Genomic DNA, 25,815 nt, shown 5'->3' with positions numbered 1-25,815 from the left:
AGCTTTTCCAGCAACTTTGTTTTTGTTCCTGATTTACAGCATCCACAGTTTTTTTGGTTTTCACATACATTTCCTTTTTCTTTGCTGGGTCACAAGAATCTATGAACATATAAAGAGAATAAAATAAAGAACTGCAATGCTGGAGATCTGAAACAAAAATAGAAGTTTCTGGAGAAATTCAGCATATCTGGCAGCATCTGTGGGGAGAAGCAGAAATAACGTTTCGAGTCCAATGACTCTTCATTAGAACGGTTAGCAGCTCAGGGAAAAGTGGTATTTAGACTGAAGATGGGGTGGGGAATGGAGAAGAAGTGTACAGATATGTGAAGACAGAGGCCAAAGAGCTTGACTATTCAATTTAATGGTGATTGATCTGATCCTTGACCATTTACTTTACATTATATCTCATAATACCCTTGCCTAACAAAAATTTACCAATCTCTGTCTTCAATGCTCCAATTGTCCTCCCAAATAGCATTGTAGTAATTTTATGATTAAGTCCGCCCATTATTGCCTGGCCTGCTTGTGGAAATAATTCTTAGTAGAAGTGAAAAAACATATCATTCTCTAGTAAACTGGTTCCTTCACGCTGTCTGGTAGTTAATTGTTTGGAGTTCATGCCTCAAGGAAAATGGGACCCTGTGCAAAATTATGAGCTTCCTCAATGCCACTTATTTTCCATTATCTCCTGCTTCATTGGAATGAAGATCATGATGATGGGTGTTCTTTTATTGGTCTTATCTCTATCACTCACTTTGTGCCACCATTTCCTGCAAAAGATGAAGGAGAAAGATAAGAGTTTTTTTAGTCTTTTATGACGTGTGGGCGTTACTGGCAAAGCCAGCATCTATTGCCGACTGCTAATTGAACTGAATGATTTACTAGGCCATTTCAGAGGGCAGTTAAAAGTCAACCACACTGCTGTGGGTATGGCATCTCGCAGCTCAAACCCCAGGGGATTAGGAAATAAGATGGATTTTTATGACAATTGATGATAGTTCCATGGTCACCATTCTTGAGTGCAGTTTCCAAATTGCAAATTTCATTCGTTGATTTTTAAATCCAACCAACTACCGTTGAGAGATTTGAACTCATGTCCCTTGAATATTGGCTTAGCCTTCTGATAAAAACTAAGCTTACTAGCCCAGGATCACATCAACTGGGCCATCATCTCTTGCCACTGATAAAGGAATTGCATGCATTTTTGGACTTCTACAAGTCATGAGGATGAAGTACAAGGAAGACGCGAGGAGAATCGGAACTTTTCTCTCAGAAGCTTTGACTGTGAGCTGAGGAAGGCATCATCGACTTCAAATGAGAACATAGAAAGACAGAAACAGGAGTAGGCCATTCAGCTCCTCATGGTTGTTCTACTATGCAATAAGATCTTAGCTGATCTGTGCCTCACTTCATATACCTGCCTTTGGTCCTTATCCTTTAATAGCTTTGCTTAAGAAAAATGTATCTATCTCAAATTTAAAATTAACAACTGATCCTGCATCCGCCATTTATGGAAGAGAGTTCCAAACATTCTTCACCCTTTGTGTGTAGACATTCCTAACATCTCTCCAACCAGTAGAAATAGCTTATCTTTATCAACCTATTTTTTCCTGTTTTTATCTTGAAGGCTTTGATCAGATCACCCCCTTCTAAATTTATAAAGAACAGGCCTAATTTGTATAATTTCTCCTCATAATCTCTGACGTCCACGAATCATTCTTATAAACCTATGTTGTACTCCCTCCATGGCCAATAGAATTTACTGTGAGTGGAAGCAGTGAATTCTGCAAATGACTGGGTTTTCTGAGTGAAAATTAGAGATACTGTAGTGCCCCCTTGTAATAGCCAGTGAGCAATGTGTTGGCCCTTTCTCAGCTCATCTGCTATTGGAACCCTCATCCATACCTTCATCACCTGTATACTCGACTACTCCAATGCAAACCTGCCTGATGTGCCCCATTTTGCCTTCCATAAACTTGGGATAATTAAAAAGTTTGCTGCTTGTGTTGTAAGTCACAGCCTGTCCTGTTCTGCTATCATCCCTCTGCTCACCGACCTACATTAGCTCTTCATTCAGTAACATCTTGATTGTAATGTTCTCTTACTTGTTTTCAAATCCCCTCTCTGGACTTTTGCTTTTTGATCATTACAATCTCTTCCAGCTCTACAACCCTCCGAGATACTTGTACCTCAAATTCTGGCCTTATGTGTGTTCTCAGTCACAATTGCTCCAACATTGATAACCCTGCCTTCAGCTGCTCAGCTTGTGAGCTCTGAACTGTCATCCCCACATCTCTCCACCTCACTACCTTACTTTCCTTCTTTAAAATATTTCTTTAAAATTACCTCATTGATCCAGACTTTGGTCATCTGACCTAATATTTCCATATGTGGCTCGGTGTCACGCTGTTTCATGATGCTTCTGTTTCTTGGAACTTTCATCATGTTGAAGGAATAACATAAAGAGAAATTGTTGATGTAAGGATAGCGACTGTTTTAAATAATAGATAAGGAAGGAGAGAGAGTGTTACTAAGCACAAATGAAGATAGGAAAAGCTGTACACTGTATCCCAGTCATTGCTGTTAATCTGACTTGCAACTTCTTGCAATGATTTCTTCACAAGGGTGCTAGCTATCATGTCTCATGTTGTGGGAGAAACACATCTCTCCTGGCTCTGATCTTGACCAGTAACACCACCAGGAATCTGGAGCAAGTTTCACGTTCTTCCAGCCATCTGAAAATTCCAGGAAATTCTCCATGAGAAGTTGACAAAGTTTTGAAAGTCAGTAAGTTCCCTTTAATAGTTGCATTCACATTTTAAGTATGAGACTTGTACATAGTTTCTGGTGAAAAGTATGCCAAATGGGTGAGTTAACAGTGTGTTGATCGCACTATGACATCAGTCAATCATACATATTATAATGAAGCAGAGCTGTTATCATTAACTGGACCTTGCACCAATGGCAGAATTTGAGTCTGTTACCCACCTTGGACTCCCCTCCTTCTCCACTCTCTTGCCTATCTCAATCTTGCTTCTGTGACTCTTGGGACCTCATCATCATTGTTTATTTTAAGTGTCCATTTTTATTAAAGAAATGCATACTAAGTCACTCAGAAGTATTAGCATATCAATTGCACTTTGTTGTTGCACTTTGTTACCACGTACAGAATTGTGTATTCTATTCAATGCTAACATACATCCCATTGCAGTGTTCATAGATATGAGACAATATGTTGTTTATAAAATCTTTATGGCAGCACATCATATGCTGTTCTCCCATTAACATAATTTGTGTGTAACCTGGCACTTCACCCTTACACTACATGATCTAATGGCTCTAAACAGACATATCTTGAGATGAATTAAAGATCTCTGATAATTGACAGCATTTAGAAATTCTTTGGTCCTCTACACACTCAGTAAAAAGTCTGAAAGAAATTACAATTTTCCTTTTTAATTTATTTTTACAAAGATTGCTTAGTATGGTACTTTAGAGTATGAAATACACAGGATCAAAATCAGTACAAGTTTGGAAGGCTATTAAAAGTGTAAAAGCTAATCTGATCATTGATGGTACAAATTAGCTCATCGAGAAATGTGAGTAATGTGTAGTTTTAATAAGATATTGCAACAAAGTTAATTAATGAAATAAAATCCAAATCAATTTGATCTCTGAGAAGGTAGAATTCAGTCCAACTATCGAACTACCCTGTCTATTTAATAATGGAGTTATGGATAAATACCATGGTTTGAGTGTCGGTTGTTGTATTATACAACCTTACTCCTCATATGGTCAAAGGGTTATCATATAGCAAATGCCATATGCCAGCATAAATTTCATGTGAAGCAGCATTGGCAACATTGAAATAAGAAACAAAGGAAGTGGGAGCGTGCAAACCAGGTTAAAAATTCATTTCTTTGATAATACGATCCGCTTAGGCTAATTTGCCAGTAACTGGAACTGCATGAGTGACAGTGAAATGCAGGGCATAAACAATCTTAGCAAGCCTCTGAATTTGTGGGTATGTCAGGCAAATTTAAGTTCATCATAAAAGAATTCTCTGCAACTGTATTTCAATATGACATTTTTATGGTTTCTTATTTTCTAGCCCATTGCAGTCCTGGAGCCTTGGCATGATTTATGCAACCTGGCAGTGGATAATCTTCTGTATAAGATATACTGGCCTCTGGAGATTTAATTTCTTCCCTCACTTCTGCTGACAGCATTTGCGCTTTCCTTCTATTCTATTTTCATTTCTAATGAGATATTGGACTTTGTTCAGCGAGAGGTGATATTTCCACATTTGCAGTCTGACAGGGAAAATCATCAGATCTCAATGGTGAGGATGCAAACCCATTTAAGCAGTGTCAAAATATTCATGGAAATCCATTGATTTGGTCAGTCAAAATTAAGAAACTATTTGGTTAGCTCAGGTTTAATTTTGGTAGCATTCTGCTTCAAAACCAGTCAGTTGCAGTACAGACTTTGGTCTACACGGTTATTGCTAATGGCTATAACAGTCTGCATTTCTTAGAATTATCCCTTGACATTAAATCATATTTTATTGTGTGCTGTGCGACAGTTTATGTTTATTTTACAGAAATGAAATGTAATGGGCAGGGCACTGTAAAAAAAACATAATCTCACAATATAAAAGTATATCTTTTATGTTTACGACATGAGTAAATGGAAATCGCAAAAGCTATACTGCCTTCATGTCTTTAAACCTTTCACTGCTGTTAGAAATATTTTGTGTCACCCTCATGAACACTGAATTCAGGCTCACCATTTATGTTTATTCATACAATTTTGCTAATATTGTAGTACATGGTTGGCTGTACATTGCAGTAGGGCATACAGAATTGATTAAGCCCCAAGTTAATATCTGAGGACTTTAATCAGCTCTTACTCCTCCACTCAATTATATAACTCATTCAATCACACACTAAAGCACACAGTCACTGGGATTCTAATACATTTGTGTTGAATTTTCAAAGGATTTTAGGGCATTTTCAAAAACAAAATTCTAGTTCAAGAAAAGTCTAGCAAGCCTTCCAATAGATAAACTCCACTTAGTCATCTTCTGACAGTAGTAATACCTACTCTCTTCAAAAAAGAGCATCAAATTAACTATTGAGCCCACTATATGAAACAATTTGGTCAAATTCCCTCTTAAAATAGAACTTCACTTGCTGCAGGTAGTTTGGGAAATCAAACATGAGGATCATTGGGCCCCAAAGGAATAATGAAAATCTCACTGGTCTCCATGCCTGAGATCCTGATCTGCACAAACTGCAACTGAACCTCCACACCAGATTTCACATTTTCCTCTTCAGTCGCCTCCTTCACAAATCAACTGTCTTTTGGGTGAGAGCATTTCATTTTTAGCTTGTCATTCCCATTTCTAACTTCTGTCATATTTTTGCAGTTTGAACCCTTCAGCAAAGCTAAGAACATGTCAAATCATACCACAACTTTGGAAGCCTCAGTTCAGCCACCTCAAAGATTTTTGTACAAAGAAAACAGCTGTTCAAACAGCCTCCAACTAAACCAACTTCTATCATATTTTAAATATTTTGTCTTTTGTAATTTTTGCAAAATTATGACAAGATACTTATCCATATTGAAAAAGAGGCATTTGATCAACCAATTTGAATTTTAGACTTATTCATCATTTGCCAAGATATCAATGAAATGAAATTCTTTAATTATATTATAAGTTTGTCTTAATACTCCATTTGTCTTAATACTCCATTACATTGTAGATAACCTTGATAAATATCCAAAAGGGAAAGTAGGCAAAACAGCAAGTAGTTTTCATAATTTGATGATAATTGTATTACTCTGCATATGTCAAAATGAATAGCATGTAATTCTATGTCATGGAATTCTATAATCTGTCAATATCTTTTTATGTTGTTAAACATCAACCTCCTTTGGAGCGAAGAGTTTCATCTTTGAATGCAATACTTTAATGTAGTAGGTAAGATCCTAGAACGTGAGGACACTTTTCCATAAATTGGGGAGTAAGGGTCCAGACCCAAAACGTCAGCTTTCCTGCTCCTCTGATGCTGCCTGGCCTGCTGTGTTCATCCAGCTCTACACCTTGTTATTCCATAAATTGGGTATGTCTTTTCGACAAAGGTGGATAAAGATGTCAAAATTCATTATTGCCTTAAAGGTAATAATTCAGCCTTCAGCCAACTGAGGCAAAGGGTGTTTGAAGGCCAAGATTTCAAACCAAGACTGAGATGAAATTTCACCAAGCAACAGTGATCCCCATGCTATTAAATGTTTTGGAGCACCTCAGAGTACTGGAGAACTACCACCAGCAATGCCTTCACAAAATCTTCCAAATCTGCAGGCCAGAAAAGCAATCTAACAGCAGTGTCCTTGCTCAGGTTAACATGCCCAGCATCAAATCTCTCAAAACCAATTCTACAGGGCAGGACATGTCATTTGTATGCTTGAAAACAGACTCCCAATACAACCATTATGTACAAAACTTGGTCATGGTAGGACACTCCCAGGTGAACAGTGTAAAGCTTTAAGGAAGTCATCAAAGTTCCCTGGGATGAGCACACATCCTAACAGAGCACTGGCAGGTGTTGGCTTGTGATGGGCCTAAATGTAGAATGTTTATCCAGAAATACGCCAAGCACATCAAGAGACTATGTTGGGAACATGCAGAGGTGAAGCTGAGGCTTCAGAGAAAGCTGATAAGCCTCTGAATACCTTGCCTGTGGAACACTTCAAGTAGCACCTGGCCCACATAAGGCAAGAAGTTACAGATACCACGTTGGACTTGATCAGTCATCTCTGAACCAATCGAACCAGAGTAGAATAAGGTCATTCTATATTCTGCAGGACTGCCTAGGGAGAAATATGCATTAGCTTTCATAGTAGCAGTAGATACAGATATCCATAAATAGTACATCTGCTTCCTTAGCCCCAAAGCATGAAAAATCCATGCGGTATGTGACGATATTATGGCTTTAAGAGGTGTATTTTGTCCTGGTTTTTTTATAAAGAGAGGTTGAAACAGAGGTACCAAGTGGTCTGTTTCAAGCCAATAAAGTAAACAGCTTGTGAAGCCTTGGTTTTTTTTTAAAGTTGGAACAACAGTAGCAGCATGAAGGGGTAGAGTCAAGCTCGCACAGAATCAGGATTTTAGTTTAACTTTCAATAGCTATTGGGGTTTGAAAGCTGCCAAATGTTTCTCCCTGCTACAGCAAAACATTTGAGTTTTCTTTTCCTCTCACAGTTTTGTCTTGATGGTCTTTCTATCTGGACTGTTGCAGAGTACACTAAACTAGTTTTGGACACATCAACGTTATCTCCTGGTTTTGGCAGGAGTGTTGCTCCATTCTCAAAGGGTGGAGCCCTCTGGATGAGATGACCTTTCCACATAAAGGCTTCAATAGTTTTGGGATGTCAGTGTCAGTCCCTCAGATGGTAGTGAGAACAGAGGTTGCACAGACAGCCATCTCTACAAGAAGCTTCTGCCAACATGGAGCTGGTTCCTTCCATATTTCTTGAGAGTGATAGGTGATTGTCTGGCGGGCTAATTTTGGTGTGCATGCCACCAGTGATCTCCTGAAAACCAGCCCTTCAATGCTGTTATCTGTCACATGCAACAAAACTTGTCTATGATCTCACCTACCATTGAGCTCACAGCTGAACCAACCTTTATCCCTGGCCTGGCTAAGGACTACCTGTGTCCATTCACATGACTCACTACATTCAGATCCCAATTCTATACCAGCCTTTACAGTACATGCAATGCCAGTATCTGAGTTTATGGCCGTAAGTGGCCAGTCTTTTCATCAATGTTGTGCTTGCTCCCTCACAAATTCGTCTTCATTTCACAAGGGCAGTTTTTACTTAATGCATATTACTGTGATTAACTGTTTCTTTTGCTTGTATGCAATTTATACTGGGAGGAGCCCCCAACATGGTGAACATTGTAACATTCTGGGAGCAGACAGTTGCAAGAGGTTGCAACATTTGATTGTTCCCAAAATAGTTTTAGCTACTATTAATTTTCTCAAGGAACAAGTGTGGAGCTTGTTGCAAAGTTTTCAATAGGTCACACCAAACAATTCCAACCGTTGGGCTCACACTTAATTGAAGTCAGAGACATATAGAGGCAGAAGGCAGGATCCATGCAGAAAAGAACTGTTAATCCAAATTGCTGAGCAGCAGACATAGTGTGACTGGCTTTGTGTAGTCAGAGCTCAAGAAGAGGTTCAGAGAGTTAGTAAGTAGTAGAGATGAGAGTAGATAGTAGAGACGGGGCTCAGAAAAATCAAGAGAAGTTGGAAAACTCTGTGTCAGAAGACAGGAAGAAATTCTAGGAGTAAGTAGATACAGCTAGATTTTGGAGCTTGTTCTCTGGAAAAGTCTGAGGATCTGAGGGGGCTCGGAAGATGCTGTCTGTCTTTAATAGTTCAATGCAATTGTGAACGAAGGTGAAGTAAACCCACATGCAGCTTTGTGCAACTGTGCAAGATTTGAGTGCGGAAAAAAATCCAGAACCAATGCTGCTTGATGATGCTTGCTGTTTCTGAAAAATTAGATTTATAGTTGTGAGTAAATACTGGGATACAGTTTCCAGAATCCAAAGAGGGTGTAGACCTCGGAAAGGAAGGTGAAAAACAGGAATGTGAGCAATTGCTGCGACAGTCCATGACAGAACAAATCTTCAGGGTGTTTCAATGCCAGGTTGTTAAGCAATTAAAATCCCTTGTGAAGCTTTTGTGATATTTGGTGAACCATAGAATCACTAAGATCTGAGGGAGTGGAGAGGGAAATCCATGACTCTGAATAAATTATATTTGCTATTTGATGTGTTCCATGGGGTGTTTCACTGTAGCTTGCGAGCTGCTTATATTTGCCTCAAGTTAATTTTGGGATATTAGAAAATAAGACATATATTTCTTAGTGCAGGCTAAACCCTTTTTGTCAATAATCTTTGGTTGATTTGAGTTAGTTTTATTTGTAATGTAGTCAATATTCTTTGTTGTTTAAATAAATCTGTTTCAAATACTAAACCAGATAGTCTAAAACCTGTACATTAGATAATACCACTAACCTGGTTAAATTGAAAATTGGTTCTGACCAGTGGAGGAGTTGGACATGAAAGTAAATAGTGCAACCCCTCCAGCATCATTTGTAATATCTAGTTCATTGGAATTCAAATTTCTATCGTGGGAATCGAACTCACATCCTCTGGATTATTAGGTCAGTTCATTTCTCTTTCTATTTCTCTTTTCTTGTTTATTTTTTCTTTACTTACCTTATATACTTACTTCCCTTTACTTCTCATGGGCAGCAGTGAGGAATCCCAGCACAGACTAAAGTAGGCCCAAAGCGGATTCAAGTGAGCCCAGTTTGGACTTGAGTGAGCCCTGTGTGGACTTCATGGTGGCAGCAAGTGAGCCCAGCACAGACCTTGTGGCAGTGGCGAGTGAGCCCCTGTTTTCTCAGGTGAACATGGGACCTGGCATCGGAATTGGCAGCTGCTACATCGGCGGAGGTAGGCTGAGCAGCGAAAGATAGTGCCTGAGGATTGGCGACCTCATTATTGGTTGGATCTGGTGCTGGCAGCGGCGGAACAGTGACAGAAGGGCATCACAGCGACATCATTGAGGTGGACCCAGTGGTGAAAGATGCAACTCTGATGTTGGTGAGCCCAGAGCAGGCAAGGTGTTGGCAGAGGAGAATTGGTCCAGCAGTGATAGATGGTGCCTGAAGAGTGAAGATTTCAGTGTTGGTTGGGTCTGGTGTAGACAGCAGTGAGGCGGTAGAAGGGGGATGTTGGCACAGGCTTTGTTGATGATAAGTTGGCTCAGGACTGATGGACTTTCTTTAAGCTACACCTTTTTTATTCCTAAAACTATTCAAAATGGCACTGGATCGTGGAAACAGTGGAAAAGCTTTTCACTGTATTTGACTGTTTTTCTCACTGTAGAATACGTGTGACAATAAAATCATAAATCATAAAATCATTTACAAAGTCATGCAATCAATATACTAACTTTTTTTATTTAGTCAGGGGAATGTGCGTTTCACTGGTTACTTCTTATATCTCTATTTGCTCTTGAGGAGGTGGTGGTTAGCTGCCTCCTTGAACTACTGCAGTTGATTTGCTGTAGGTAGATGCCCCAATTCCATTAGGGAAGGATATCCAGAATTTTGACCCAGTGACTCTGAATGGACATCAGTATATTTCCAAGTCAGGATGGTGAGTGGCTTAGAGGACAAGCTCATGATGGTATTCCCATGGATCTGCTACCCTTGTCCTTCTAAGTAGTTAGTAGTCATAGGTTTGGAAGGTGATGTCTGAGGAGTCTTGATTAATTTCTGCAGTGCAGTTAGATAATACTGCTGCTTGGCGGTGAATGATGTGGATGTTTGTGGATGTAGTGCCAATAAAGTGGCTGTTTTATCCTGGATGGCATCAAGCTTCTCCACTGTTGCTGTCAACTTTTCTACATGCATGCTGTACAATTCCATTACTGCTCACAGTGCCCAGTTTACCTCATTTCAAATTTCCTATGGGATGTTATAATGGGATTGTTTTTAAGCCACTTACCAAGTGTGAGAGATGCCTGCAGCTTTTATTGTTGTGTTGTTCTCCTAAATGCTTTACTTTTACCTGTGTGGCAGCCTCCTGGCTGCTAAAACATAGGGATTGCTAACTTGGCCAAACAGCAAGGGACGCTGGGTACATTGGCCAAGTAAACACTGAAATCACAAAACCCACACACCAGATACAGTGCAAACACAGCAGCCAGGGTACTAATGAAACTAACATAATGTAAAAGACAACAGTTATCCTGGACAGACATACCCAAAACAACTAATCCACTAAACAAAGGAGGGCCCAGACAGGAAGGCACCGGGGTCCTGCTACACAAAGAAACTAACAGTAGCATATCATCCAAATGATTGACTCAGTTTCAAATTATTAAGTGTATCTTCCTGATCGGCCAGAACTATAGAAATTTCCAGAAAACCATCTAAAAGGTATCAAATCAGGGTTCACCTGCAGACCGCTCCCTTGGAAGACCTTGGACCCTCTTGGACCTTCTAAGGTGAACAGCATGGCAAGAGGCAGAGAGCCACTGACCATCTGGAGAGAGAGAGGAAGAAAGCAGTTTCACAGACCCAGCGAGAGAGCATCTGTGTAAATCTACAAGAGACTCGGGAAGTGTCGTATCCTTAAGGGGCCAAATAGGACTAGACAGAGTATGTTAAGTATTAAAAGTTATCGTAACTTTGTTCCTAATAAAGCAGGACAGTTTTGCATTGATGCCGGCTTGTGTTCGTATTAACTTGACTGCTTTGGTATTGTGGGACACCTGGGCAAATTCATTCATAACATTCTGGTCGGAGTTGTCTAACTTGTTTTAAGGAGAGAGGAGACAACGCCTGATTCACTGAGTGCACAAAAATGATTTAATGCTTTTAGTTCCAATAATTCTTAAGTTTAACTGTTATACATTCCTGCAGTGACTTAATATGAAAGAGCATATAGGATGAAATGCATGCAACTTTCAAAATTCACCATCTTCAATGGTTTAAAGAAAAATCATCCTTATTAAGATTTATGTTTGCCAGTTTAAGAGTTCTTGTACATAACATTAATTATCACAATGCATTTATGTCAAAAAAGCTGCCAGATCATTTATTGGAATGCTTTAGTTTGGCATAGCAGAGCAGATAATGAACAAAAGCAACATGGTATCTCCTCTTGAGTTCTTAAACTACATTAGGGCATAGATTCTGTTGAACGTCTCATGATGGACTGTTGTTAGACATCGACCCTTCATCTTGACGATCGTTCCTGCTGTAAATTGCTAGAAATGCAGGCAGTGGACAACAGGGCATTTCAAATCTTAGTGAATGATGGTATCAACAATATATCTCCTTAACTAAACGATTTAAGGATTAAGAAAAAAGAAGAATCAAAAGAAAGGTAATAGGGTGAACTATAGCCAAAAAAGCTCAGAAAGATAAATAAAAAGAAGGAAATATGGTTAAATTAGAGAGGAAAAGGGAAATAGGATGGAAAAGTAAAGGAAAAATAAATACTTTCCATATTTTAAAACTCTCAAGAACAATTTAGTAGGTACAGGCCTGAGACTTGACAGTATGGCATTTTCCCCTCCATTGAGATGGTGAGGCAAGAGTCAGTTTTAGGGCAGGTTTACACTGGAGTGCTACACACCCTCTTACCCCCACCTCTGCAATCACGTTCTTGGTAGGAGGATCCATATCCAACCAAGCACCAATTCAGACCCTTAACTGATCAACAGACCACCACATATAGGACTTTACCAACCTGCATCCCAAATAGGTACCTTACCAACTGGTGAGGAATGAGACCATATTCCCAATCAGAAAAATGAGGGAATCTGATTGCAGGGTTGTAAAATACATGTGATAATAAAAAGTATTGGGTGGTGGGAGGTGGGGGAACACTACATTTACTGCAATCTGGTGGCAATTGATGGCATAGATGCAGGCTGGGGATGGTAACTGCAACCCAATCCCTTGCTGTTACCATTGCCTACCCTGACCCCACTCTCCCCTGATATCCAACCCCACACTGCACACAGATAAAACTCTGTCCTTCTTGCTGCTGCACATCTTGATGGCTTCAAAACCTGGACTTCTATCAATGTTCTCCAGCCCCCCACTGGCTTCTGGCCTCTCATTGGCCAGCAGCTTCAAGCAGGATGGAAACTCACCAAACTCAGTGCTGAAGAAGGGTTACTGGACTTGAACTATTAAGTCTGCTTTCTCTCCATAGATGCTGCCAGACCTGCTGAGTTTCTCCAGCAATTTCTGTTAGTATTTCAGGAACTCACTGGCAAGGCACCTGACATACTGAGTAACTCTCAGGTCAGCACCTAACTGCCTGATTGGTGTTGTTCCAGCCAACTTTCCCATTGGAGTTGGCTGAGGGGGTTAGTCACTGTTAAAGATGTCAACCCCACTCTTGGTGCGAGAAACACTGAAACCAGCTCGCATTTTCAATTGTTTTTCTTCCTGATTTGAGGAGTATTACAGGAACATAAATTAAAAATATCCTTAGGCTGTTAAATACCAGCCTTAACATTTTGCACTAAGTTCAATTTGTCTTTACAGTGAGTGGCCATTTTTGCAAGCTTAATTGAGGAAGAGCACAAATTATTCAACAATTAGTCACAATTTGCATTTCATGGGCTATCACTTCCCCATCGCAAGTTGCTGGACAATTTACACAGTAGTACATAGAACAAGTTAAACTTGCCACTAGTTTGCTGGCAAGTTCTCATCTATTATTATAAGATGATCTGCATGTTAAACTCAAGCATTTGTCGCTTGTATCATTTATCATCTATACTGAAAGTTTTAGTTGTTGTGATTAAGCTTTTATATCATAAGCATTATTTTGAAAAAAGATTTGAAAATGTGAATCAGTTTAAAGATTCAGCACTTGTTCAATTCCTCATGGATCAAATGGTCTATCACCACAGTAATGATTGGCTAGTTAAATTATTGGGTCCAGCAGTTCCAGTTAGTGTTTGTCATCAGTATTTTCTTTCTGGCAAATGTACCTGCAATAAATTATCAAGCACTTACTTCAGAGTATCAATCAAATGTTCCACTAGTTCATCCAAATAGCTCTATGCCATGAAGGAAGGCATTAAGAAAGACATTATTTATTGTCAAGCACATTTCCAAGTTGCCACATTGCATCTATAACTGATCTGAAGAGTAACATGTCCTTCATGCTGTCAGTTTTGTCAGTTGGCCCTATCTCATCCTGAAGTTATCTGATTTTTGAAAGCTTAAGTTTTGCTGACTCTATTTTCTCTTAGGGACAAAAGAAACCTTGTTCTGTAGTCATCCAAACATGGTGCCTCTTTCATGCGGATGTTAATATTGTGGAAGGATGACAACGTGCATTTACATGGCAACTTTAATGTAGGAATATATTTTAACATGCTTCACAGGAATGAAATCAAACAAAAAATATTACCGTGCCTCCGGAGGGGCTAATAAGCTATTAAGGTAGATGACAAATCAAACAGATTTTAAGCAGGATCATAAAGAAATAGAATAGTCAGGGGAGGGACTGAGGAGTTAGAGCTTGTATGTCTGAAGGCATGGATAGCACTAGTATGTCAGAGATGCATAAGATATTTGAGTTGAAGGAACGTAAAATTTGCTAAGGTTATAGTACAGGAGGAAATTATAGAGACCAGGTCAGACCAGGGTGGGACATGAACATAGTAATGCTGCAAAATCAGCCCAAATCCAACCTGGCCAAGTACAGCTGTATTAGTCTACATTTGAGCAGAGGTAAAGTGATAGAAAGGGTTGTCGACAGTGCTATCAAGCTGCATTTAATTCAGCAATAACCTGTTCATTGATCTTGCTTACTTTGGACTCTGCCAGAGTCACTCGTCACCTAACTTCATTGTAACCTTGGTCCGAACATGGACAAATGTGCTGGGGAGATAAGGTAAGGATGACTGCCATTGACATCAATGCAGCAGTTGTCCGAGTGTGGCAGCAGGGAACCCTATCAAAACTGGAATCAATGGGAATAAAGGCGAAAAGTCACCAGTGGTTGGAATCATACCAAGTACAAAGGAAAATGGTCCTGGTTGTTGAAGACCAAGCTCCTCAGTCCCAGGACTTCATTGAGAAGTTCTTCAGGGTAGATTCTTAAGACTCACCATCGTCACCTCTGGACTTTAGGACCCTGGAGCGTGTGGAAGTGCCATGGACGTAAATAGTACAGTGTAGGCAGTATTAAATTAGATTGAAAAGAGAATCACATGTAGCTAATAGTGTTTGAATTACACAACAGTAAGATTAGAGTCTGGCATATCCCAGATTACCATTCAAAATAGTAGTCAATACTCATATACAGAGTTTGAATGGGGCCCAAGCCCCATTGACATTGCCTCCTCCTTGACAAGTTTGCCTTGAACCCAAACTCTTAGGGCACACAAAAGATAGTGGTAGCAATGGAATCCACCTAGAAAATCCTGGAAGTAATCAAGGTGGCAATCATGAATATGGGGAGAAGATCATCATATAATGGGTCGGGGACAGGAAGGAGGATTACTCTTCAAAATTAAACATCTTTCTGCTTTTCACATTTTAAAACAAGCTCCTCAGATTCACATAATCTCTGGAGCAGTGGTTCTATTAGACGTCTTTTTGTAGCCCCTTATGAGTAATTCACCTCCATCTTAATCATGGCCACCAACAGACACATACAGCAGTATAATGAAGGCTCACGCCAGAAGTTATTCCTCTCCCTCACAGCTAAAGTTTTCCTGAACTCCTCTCTGTACTTCCCAGTATGCTAAAGGGCAGGTTAAGAATCAGAGGCACACTGAACTCTAAACTCTACATTCTATGGAATCAATGTCCTCCAGCACACTCTCCTGAAAATGTTAAAATAATCTGTGTGGAAAAATATTTAAGTATCTCGTCATTAATTTTCTCACTTGTGAGAATGCTTGGGACTTAATTATTATGCAATAAACTTTGCAAGTCACTTAGTCAAACACATTGATTGACTAGCTGAACAACATAGATTGTTCAATTGTGCATTTCTAATTCTTGGAAGACTGTGTAGGACTGTCATAATGTAGCACTGTGGGAAAATTCTCATTGAGATTACTTCAGGTATGCAAACAAAAGCTAAAATAAAATAGTTAACGAGGAAAATATGCAGGCAGCAACATGAACTATGTTTTGACCCACTGGGCTAGGGCACTGAAAATCAAACCATTATTTACATAGTTGTCTCAACTATTAAGATTTGATTAAATCACCCCAAATGGCTCAATTTTGCCCAACTGTTGAATTCAGGTTAAATGAATATGCACACCAGGTTTTTATTATTCAAAAGAAAATAACTACTGTAATCAAACTGCTGTTAATCAATGGCAAGAATGAAACATGAATTGCTAAATTATAATTCTCTAATTTAGATTGTAACCCTTTTTAAAATTCCCATACACGTACAAACAGGCATACAATAAGACAAATGAAAAACAGAAAATGTTGGAGAAACTCAGCAGATCCGGCAACATCTATGGAAGTATCATGCACAGTTTTGATCTCCTTTATCAAAGGAAGGATCTTCGGGCTAATAAGGGTGTGCGACAAAGGTTTACCAGACTGATTCCTGTGATGGCAGGATGGATGCACAAAGAGAGATTGGATTGGTTTGTACTATATTCAGTGGAGTTTAGAAAAATAAGGGGGATCTCATAAAAACCGAATTGTATCCTGAATTGCAGCCTCATAATGGGGCAAGGATGCCATTGTCAGTGGAGGCTGGAATTGGCAGTATTTACAACATTTCCCAATTTGCCGTCCACTATTGTAAGCAGTTCACTGAGGTTCTGTATGCAGAAAGTAACGAATATATTACATACTTTATTTGCCAGGAAATAATGTACCAGGAAATAAAGTACCAGACTAACAGTGGCAGTCAGAGCAAGCATTTGGCTTGGCTAAGATTGTAGACTTCCCATAGTGCTAGGCACTGTTGACTTGCTTTGCCAGTGCTGCATGTCAGGGCGTAACATATAGGCACTGAAAGTGATCCCATTCACTCAACTTCTAGCTAATACCAGATGGTGCATAATATATTTTTGCAGAAAATATCTAGTAACCTAGCAACAATACTTCCATCTTACTGTTCTACTTGAAGTACCATGATATGTAAGACGTGGTTATTGTGCAACATGGGTGATTTGCTGAAGAGATGGCTTCTGACTCCTAAGCATACCTGAAGTATATGCGGGGAGCATGCAGACAACAAAATGCATGTAGCCACACAAAATCTGATGGAGCACACACGGAGATACTGACAGAATGTTTTCACTGCCTGGATCAGTCCAGAGGACCCCTGTAGTGCATGACAAAGTGCATATGTATCCAGAGTTGCTACGGTCTGCAAGTGACAGAGCCTCAGTATCACGAAGGAGTAGTCTGTTTCACCAGCTACACCATGACCAACTGAGGAGCAAGAGGAAGGGATGAGGCAACTGACATGTTCACTTTCTGTCCAGTTTATCTGTAATCGCATCATTCCCCTGCGATTACAAACAGACAGTGACAGCTTTGTCTCAGTGTCAATAAATGTGAAGCTGGAAAAGCACATCAGGTCAGACAGCATCTGAGGAGCAGGAAAGTCAATGTTTCAGGCCAAAACCCTTTGTTCAGCCCGAAAGGTTGATGACTTTCCTGCTCCTCGGATGCTGTCTGACTGGCTGTGCTCATCCAGCTCCATATTTATTAACTCTAGCTTCCAGCATCTGCAGTCCTCACTGTCTCCAAGCAGCATTTTTTCTCAGTTGGGAGTGCACTTGCCTCTGAATCAAAAGTCCTTTTGTGGAGCAGTGGTAGTGTCCCTACCTCTCAGCCAGGATGCCTAGATTCAAATCCCACCCAATTCAAATATTTGTTGTAACATCTCTGGCCTGGTTGTTTGTAAAATACGTGCCTCTAAATCACAAGGTCCAGGTTCAAGTTCCTCTGGAGGGTGACAGCACAAAAATCAAACTCTGACTTTTGTTGGGAAGGTTGGACTCAAAGTTCTGTGCAAAAGGTCTACATTACTCACAGGCTTGTCCATGCACCAGAATTGTGCGTACTGATCTTACCTTCTTCTGTAAGCCATCACGGTGTTCACTGGAGCCTTCAGCAGAAGAATTCCTGTGCAGCCTCATCCCCCAAAGAGCAGGCCTCTCCACTAACCACATCCCCCTCTTTGGGTGGAAGCAACTCATTCTCCATGTCCCGCCACAAGCAGGTCCTGCTTTTAACACTTTGTCTAAAGCACCCACAATCGGTATCTGAGCTTCTGCAAGTGTAATTGCTTCTTCATCACTGTCTTCTTGGACCTGTTCTCTTTTACCACTGGCTTTGTGGCTGTTCTTGTGTATCTAAGAGGTGACGTGCACAATGATAAGATTGTGATGAGGCAAGGAGGAGAAACAAATAATTTTTACTTACACCGCCTCCTGCTGGCAAATCAGAGGAGATTTCAGAATGAGGATGACATCTGATTTGAAGAAGGCATGAGGATCCCAACCCCTTTGATGGTTTCAGTGATGATGGTCTCAGTGATGATGATTAAAGTCGACTCCATCGCGATAAGGATGTGCAGCCATGCTCATCCTCTGTTAGTTCATTTCTGTTTGCCTCTGATCATGGCAAGATAAAGGGAATTACCTCAACCACGCCTATCATGGTTAAAGAACTGACACTGTTTGCAAGCTATTAGACGGAGATGTTGAGGTTCGCAGCAATATTAAGTGTGTGAGGATGAATTAAAGCTATGAATGTTAAGTATGAGCCATAATTGATCAAGATTATTAGTCGGTGAGTAATGGGGAATGGAGCATTCAGCAGCGGATAAGGCTAATAATGTCGTTGGTAGAAAATGGCCTTTGATGATACATTCACTGATTTTGACCATTTGTGTGGGGTAATAGAACACATTGCTACACAGTAATCAGGTCCTCATAACTAGACTTCTAGCATTGATCCCATGACTACTGCAGCTGGAAAGCACCTCCTCTGTACAAGGTGGAGGATGTCCATCCGCAATGGGAGCTAACATTAATTAGTGCTCATCTTGTGCTTGACCCATTGCTGAGGCTTGCAGCAGCATGGTTAGCACTGGCTGCACACAGCAAACATGCAAATTAACGGGTGGCTCAAATCACTAATGTCACAGCCATTTTCCTGGGCTGTCTACTTATACCCCCCCAATTATCTTCCTTCATGGGTAAATTAGCAGGGCAAAATTCATGGCTGGATGGCACTCTGACCTCATTGTCAGCCTCGCAACATGCAGCAAAATTGTAAAAATCCACCCAAGATATATAAAATTTATATGAGTTTCTTCCAGTGCTCTTCCACCAGTTTACCAATTTGGAACCATGCCAGCATGGTTGTACTACATTTGTGGACTCTACTCCTTGACAGACTGAGCTGGTTTTTCCTACAATGTGTGGAACAGTGATAAATGTGGCAACAAATTATGGTCCTAATCATGATGGGAGATCCATTATACAAGAGTCAGTAGAGAAACACAAGATCAGTAGGATGAAATGTTGATAAGAACTACTCCATTGTTTCCTCATGTTGTTCATAATGATTTGAATGGAATAATATTTAGTATGACATTATGCAGCCCGCTCTATTAACATGGGAACTTGTCCATGTGTGACTTGTAAATACAACAACATTTGAATTATGTTGTATCTGATTCTGAAAGGGTCTGAAGGGGTTAATACTTGATTGAATGTAGTAAGCACCACCCACTGTGACTTGGTCACAGTAAGGAAGGAGCTGGTAGGGCCCAGATCTGAGGCAAGCATGCTCATTGTTGTATATGGATGTGAAAGCGTCTAATACTGAGGAGTGCCGTAAGTGCCACCCATTTTCATGATGCCATGTGAAATTGTGGGCATTGGACAAATGAGACCTTATATCTTGTCTTTCTCAAAGTCACTATAACAACGTCTGTCGTATCATTCCAACCTGTAACTTGCTAATGTGCAATAAGCAATATCCTGTTAACTACAAGTGGCTTTTATTTAGACCAGGTGGTGGTTTTCCTCTACCACACAAGACCAAGTAGGCCCTGTAGCTTCCCACACATAAACAGGATGGCAGCAGCAATCTTTACCTTTGGCAGGATCTCATGCACATAGTGAACTGGCATGTCCATACAACCTACCAGGCAGCAGTATAGATTGGCTTTGACTGTGAATACAATATATGGTGAGCAACACTGTAAGATCTCCAGGTTCAGCTTTAGTTACCTGCTTACACAGCATAGTCAGCAATAGGGAGAAGCTGGATATTTAAGAAGGCTACAGCACAAACCCTTGTGGTAATCCTCAACAAGAAAGAATACTCCAGTGAGTGGTAAGAACGTTTACACCTGCCAAGATACACGCTCCAACAAGAGAGTCATAACTCCATGGAGAAGGAGAATTAGTAACTCTAAACAGAAACAGGCTGCATTGTGAGGCAGTGAGCTACAGGAGCAGTCCAGAGTCAAAGTTCAATGTTAAGCGAACAGACATCAGTGAGTAAAACTAAAGTCCCTGCTGGGCCAGGGGCAACTTTAAAATAGAGCAGGAATTGAGATGGGAAAAGCAAGGAGTTAAAAAGTTAGTTAAGGCTTAGAACATACGTCACTGCCACAGCGAACAGGCACCATGAGACATTGCTACAGAAAAGGAAGCAAATGGCCATGAAAGAGAAATGAAATATTGTCAGGCCTGTCATTAAAACGATAGCATGAGGCAGATTAAAAGCAGAAGCAGACCTAGTCTAATAGGGAAATAAAGTTTTGGAAGACCTTATTCAAGCCATGGAAAAAGAATAAAAGAATAATAGATAAATTTGGGAATGATATACTTAAACTGCAAAGAGTGGCAATGACTCTCAAGAAAACCACGATGAAAGTGGGAAATTATTATTAAATTTGCAAACAATGGGGTTCACACAGTGAAACCGCAAGGAAGTGAAAATTTCTCCATTTTACTCATGAAAATGGCAACCCTCCATTTTAGTTGTAAATGTAAGAGAGCTCTCCAGTACATCAGCAAAGAGCAAAAGAACTGTTGTTACTATAAAATAAAACACTATAAAGCAAGAAAGACACAACATCAGAAACAAAATTGCCAGGAAGACTTAATTTCAGAGATTGGCCAAAGTGAACTGAGAATTATACACCTTGGAGATACCAATTTGTGAGACAAAGAACAGCTTCCAAATTAAGTAATAAATCAGAAGCTGAATAGGTAATACGCTTCAATTTACTATTGGAGCTGATGATGTCATAATTTGCTAAGGTGAAAAAGAAGCAACAGATACTGTTAGAAACCATAAAAAAGCAGATAGAGAGACCAATCAGCCCATCATTTCTGCACTGACAGAATAAACTAACTGCTCATTGTAATCCCAATTTCTAGCATTTATAACCTCACAGTTTACAAGTACAGATCCAGGTTCCTTGTAAATGAGTTGAGGATTTTTGCCTCAACCACCAAGTTGGACAATGAATTCCAGAAACCCACCACCCTCCATAAGAGAAAACTTTTCTTTGTGTCCCTTCTAAATGACCTATCAATGACATTAAATTTTGTGGCCCTAAAAATTGAACACTCTGCTCAGGGGAAGCAAGTTTTCCCTGTCCACGAGATAACAAGGTGTAGAGCTGGATGAACATAGCAGGCCAAGCAGCATCTTTGTCCAACCCCTTCATTATTTGGTTCACCTCAATTCAGTCCTTAACTTGCTGTTTTCTAAGGAAAACAACCCTAGCCTACAATCTTCCCTCCGAGTTGCAATCCTGAAGCCCTGGCAACATTTATTTAAAATCGCCTCTATGCTCTCTCTACAGCAATTATGTCCTTCCTGTAATATGGTGAACAAAACTGAACATAGAATTCCAACTGTGGCCTAAGCATTGTCTATATGGTTCCATCATTATGTTCCTGTCTTTGTATTCAATGGCTCAAACAATGAGGGAAGGCACTCCATCTGCCTTCTTTACTATCTTATCTATCAGTCCTGCCATCTTCAAAGACCTCGGACATGCACTCTAAGTTCTTCCACTTCTTCTACTTTCTTTAATACCCTCTCATTTATTGAGTATTCCTTTCTCTGGTTTGTTCTCCCTTTTTTTTAATAAGTGCTGAAAGTTTCTAACAATTACTTCAACCTAGGAAAAATAAAGCTCTTGAAAGAGCAAACTATAATAGAAGAATTCACCATCCAAGGGAATAAAACAATGACTTCATTAATTATCTCTACATACCCGTGAGGAAGCGCAACAGTCATGATTTCAATGAGAATTCATAAGAGACAGAATTGTTGTAGGAATTGCTGATGAATCTTTGTCAGATGTATTATGGCCCAAAGAAGACCAAACTCTAGAAAAAAACCATTCATATTGTGTGTGAAAATAAAGTTCAAAAATAACACAGATCAGTACTAAGACAAGAAGATCAATGTTGGCACAAGACATCAGCAGGGTCATTGAAATCTTAAAGTACAAAATCACAAACAACACAGGTGAGAAAAGAAGCAGTAAAGCAAGTAGGATAGGTGCCAAATATATAAACTATTTAGATGAGAATATAGAAGTCATGGTTAGTTGACAAATTTGGTGGTATAGTGGACAGTGAAAAAGGTTATCTTAGATTACAAAGAGATTTTGATCAATTGGGTCAATGGGCTGAGGAGTGGCAGGTGGAGTTTAATTTGTATTATATTACCTTGTTGTATAATTTTACCTTGTTGGTAAAACAAACAAGGGCAGAACTTATACATTTAAAAGTAGGGCCTTTGGTAGTGTTGTAGAATAGAGAGACCTAGGAGTTCAGGTGCATAATTCTTTGAAGTTTGTGTAGACTGGGCGGTTAAGAAGGTGTTTAGCATGCTTGCCTTCATTGCTCAGACCTTTGAGTAATGGAATTGGAATGTCCTGTTAAGGTTGTGTGGGACATTGGGGAGGCCTCTTCTCGGGTACCATGTCCAGTTCTAGTCACCCTGTTATAGGAAGGATACTATTAAGCCGGAGAGGGTTTGAAAAAGATTTACCAGGATGGTGCTGGGAACGCAGGGTTTGAGTTTTGGGGAGAGGCTAGGACCTTTTTCACTGGAGCATAGGATGTTGAGGGGTGACCCTGTAGAGGTTTATAAAATCATGACGGGTATAGATAAGATGAATGGCAGGTGTCTTTTCCCTAAGGTGGGGGATTTCAAGACTAGAGGGCATATTTTTAACATGAAAGGAGAAAGATTTAGAAAAGACATGAGGGTTTTTTTTACACAGAGAGGAAGTGATGGATGCGGGTAAACGTACAACATTTAAAAGACATTTGGAGAATTACATGAATAAGAAATGTTTGGAGGAATATGGGGCCAAGTGCAGTTAGGTGGGACTAGTTTAGTTTGGGATTATGGTCGGGATGGACTAGTTGGACTGAAGGGTCTGTTTCCTTGCTGTATGATTCAATGAAGGTTTTGGTTAGAGATACTATCTACAGCTGACAATAGTGTCTGCATGATGCAAGCAACACAACACTTAAGATTAAATGATGTTACAAGCAACTCTCCAATATAGGGAATGCCAAAAAGTAGAAAACCTGTACATATTTCACAAGCAAGAAACTTCACTCTTGAATCAAAAGGCATGTCTGCATTTCAGGTTTGTTCCAACAGTAGAAGGAATTAAACCATTCAAATTTAGGGAACAGCCAGTTGATGAACAACCAATCAAAGGACAGCCGGTAGATGATTTCATAGGCCCCCTAAACTCATGGTGGAATCTAAGCAAGAAACATAATCCATTAAGATTAGTTATGTTGGCAGGTCATGTAGCTTCCTACATTTAAAGGGGTTATTGACAACAACCTTCATCATGAGCAGAGCTCAAACAGAATAATGAGTTGGCATGTCCATTCAACACTCTTCATGGTGTCTGTATTAATACAGATCATGTTCATGTTGTCTGAAAGGAATTTTCATAGAATCATAGAATCCCTACAGTGCAGATAGAAGTCATTTAGCCATCAAGTCTGCACCGACCCTCTGAAGAGCATCCCACCACCACCTCCCCAACCTATCCCTGTAACCCCACATTTGCCATGGCTAATCCACCTACCTACACATCCCTGAACATTACGGGCCAATTTAGCACGGCCACTCCACCTAAACTGCTCATCTTTGGACTATGGGAGGAAACTGGACCACCCAGGGGAAACCCATGCAGACATGGGGAGAACATATAAATTCCACACAGATGGTCATCCAAGGCTGGAATCAAACCAGGTTATATTCAGATTGAGCCGTTAGTATCACTCTGGGAATATTAGAGTGCTACTCTTAGATAAAGCTTTATCCTGTTCTCCTGATGCTTTCCCTGGAAGCATGCAATGCAAGCAATGCATGGAAGATCGAGGTTTCTTTGCAATCTGTACAGAGTTAGCTGATACTGGTTGAGATACTGGAAGGGACTTCCAATTGTCCTCCTGGGTCTACATAAGGAGCATTGGTCTGACTTGCTAACTAGTCAGCTGTATAAGAGTTTATGTTCTCCAGGGTATTAGGTGAGGACATACTCAGGCAGGCTTTGTTGATCCCAAGATAAATAAGCCTGCTGGTGCTGTCAATGTTCAGATGTGTCTGATGGTTTCTTGGGTGAAGTTTCCATTAGCAACTTGTCCTTTGAAACGATACCCCAGTGAGGAGTCCATACCTTCAAAGATAGAAGGGGAGAAAATCATTGAGATAAAAATTAACAAAAAGCACTCATGTTAACAAAGAGCTTTCATGTTATAAAGAAATATTAAAATAGGAGCAATTACACCGGAAGCATTACCGCGACTGTTGCATAACCAAATGCGGCAGCCAAATGGTGCATGAACAACCATTAAGATAACCAATCAGTTAATCTCTTCCTTCGTGGTGGTTCTTCAGGAAGCTGGATATTGATATAACTCCCTGCACTCCTGCTTGTAGTGCCACAGTTCATGTCCACCTGAAAAGTAAAATTTGACCATAGTTTAAAACCTCAGGCAAAGACGAATAAGGTGAGTAAATACATGGATATATCGTATATTAAAAATAATGTCTCTACTTGTGTAGATTCATAGAATGGTTACAGCATAAAAGGAAGCTGTTCAGCCCTTTGAGTCTGGTGTACTGTCTCTCTGCAAGACCAATTTAGCCATTCCCACTTCCTCACACTTTCCTCAAAATTCTGCAAAACATTTCTTTTTAGGTTTTTATCCTATTTCTTTCTGACAGCCACAATTGAACCTGTCTCTGACACATTCTCAGGCTGTATATCCCAGTTGCTAACCACTGAAACCTTGTTTCATTTGCCATTTACCACAAGTATGTGTCCTCTTTTTATCAATTCTTTGCCGATAAAAACGGTTTTCTCTGTCTACACACCACTTTATTTTGAGCACCGCTATCAAATGACCTCTCAACGTACTGTTTTCCAAGAACAGATCCAACTCCTCCAATCTATGCATGTAACTGAAGTCACTAATCCTTGGAATCATCCTTGCAAATTTTTTCGACAACTTCTTTAAAACCTTCAGATCTTTCCAGAATTGGACACAAAACACCAGTTGAGGCTAAACCAGAGTTTTATAACTGTTCATCATAACATTCTTACTTCTGTAATTTTATACCTCTTTTTATGAAGTCCATAAACCACATGTTTTTGTAGCCACTTTGTCAACCAGTCCTGCCATGTTCAATAATTTGGGCATGTATATCCAAGATCACCCTGTTCCTTCATCCTGTTTAGAATTGTATCCTGTATTTTGCGTTGCCTCTTCCCATTCTTCCTGATAAAATGTATCAGTTCATACTTCTCTGCTTTAAATTCCACTTGCCACCCGTCTGTCCATTCCTCCAACCTGCGTAAAGTCTTCTTAAAATCTTCACTATACTCTTGACAATTCACAATACTTTAAAGTTCCATGCCATTTGTAAGTTTTGAAGTTATACCCTGTTACAAAAGTTTAAACCATAAACATATATCGAGTAAAACAGTAGTCATACTGAGGTCTGGGAAACTCCCATATATAACCCTGTCTAGTCTGTAAAACAACTCTGTTTCTTGTCACTCAGCCTACTTCATATCCATGCTACCACTGCCCCTGGGATGAGAACTATGTCCTATGATGAGAGGCTGAATAAATTGGGCCTACATTCAAAGTTTTGGCAAAGATC

Source organism: Rhincodon typus, chromosome 2 (assembly GCF_021869965.1).
Source record: "Rhincodon typus isolate 14 chromosome 2, sRhiTyp1.1, whole genome shotgun sequence".
In the NCBI taxonomy this organism is placed as follows: domain Eukaryota; kingdom Metazoa; phylum Chordata; class Chondrichthyes; order Orectolobiformes; family Rhincodontidae; genus Rhincodon; species Rhincodon typus.
The sequence above is the reverse complement of the archived record's forward strand: the minus strand, read 5'-3'. Positions refer to the sequence as shown.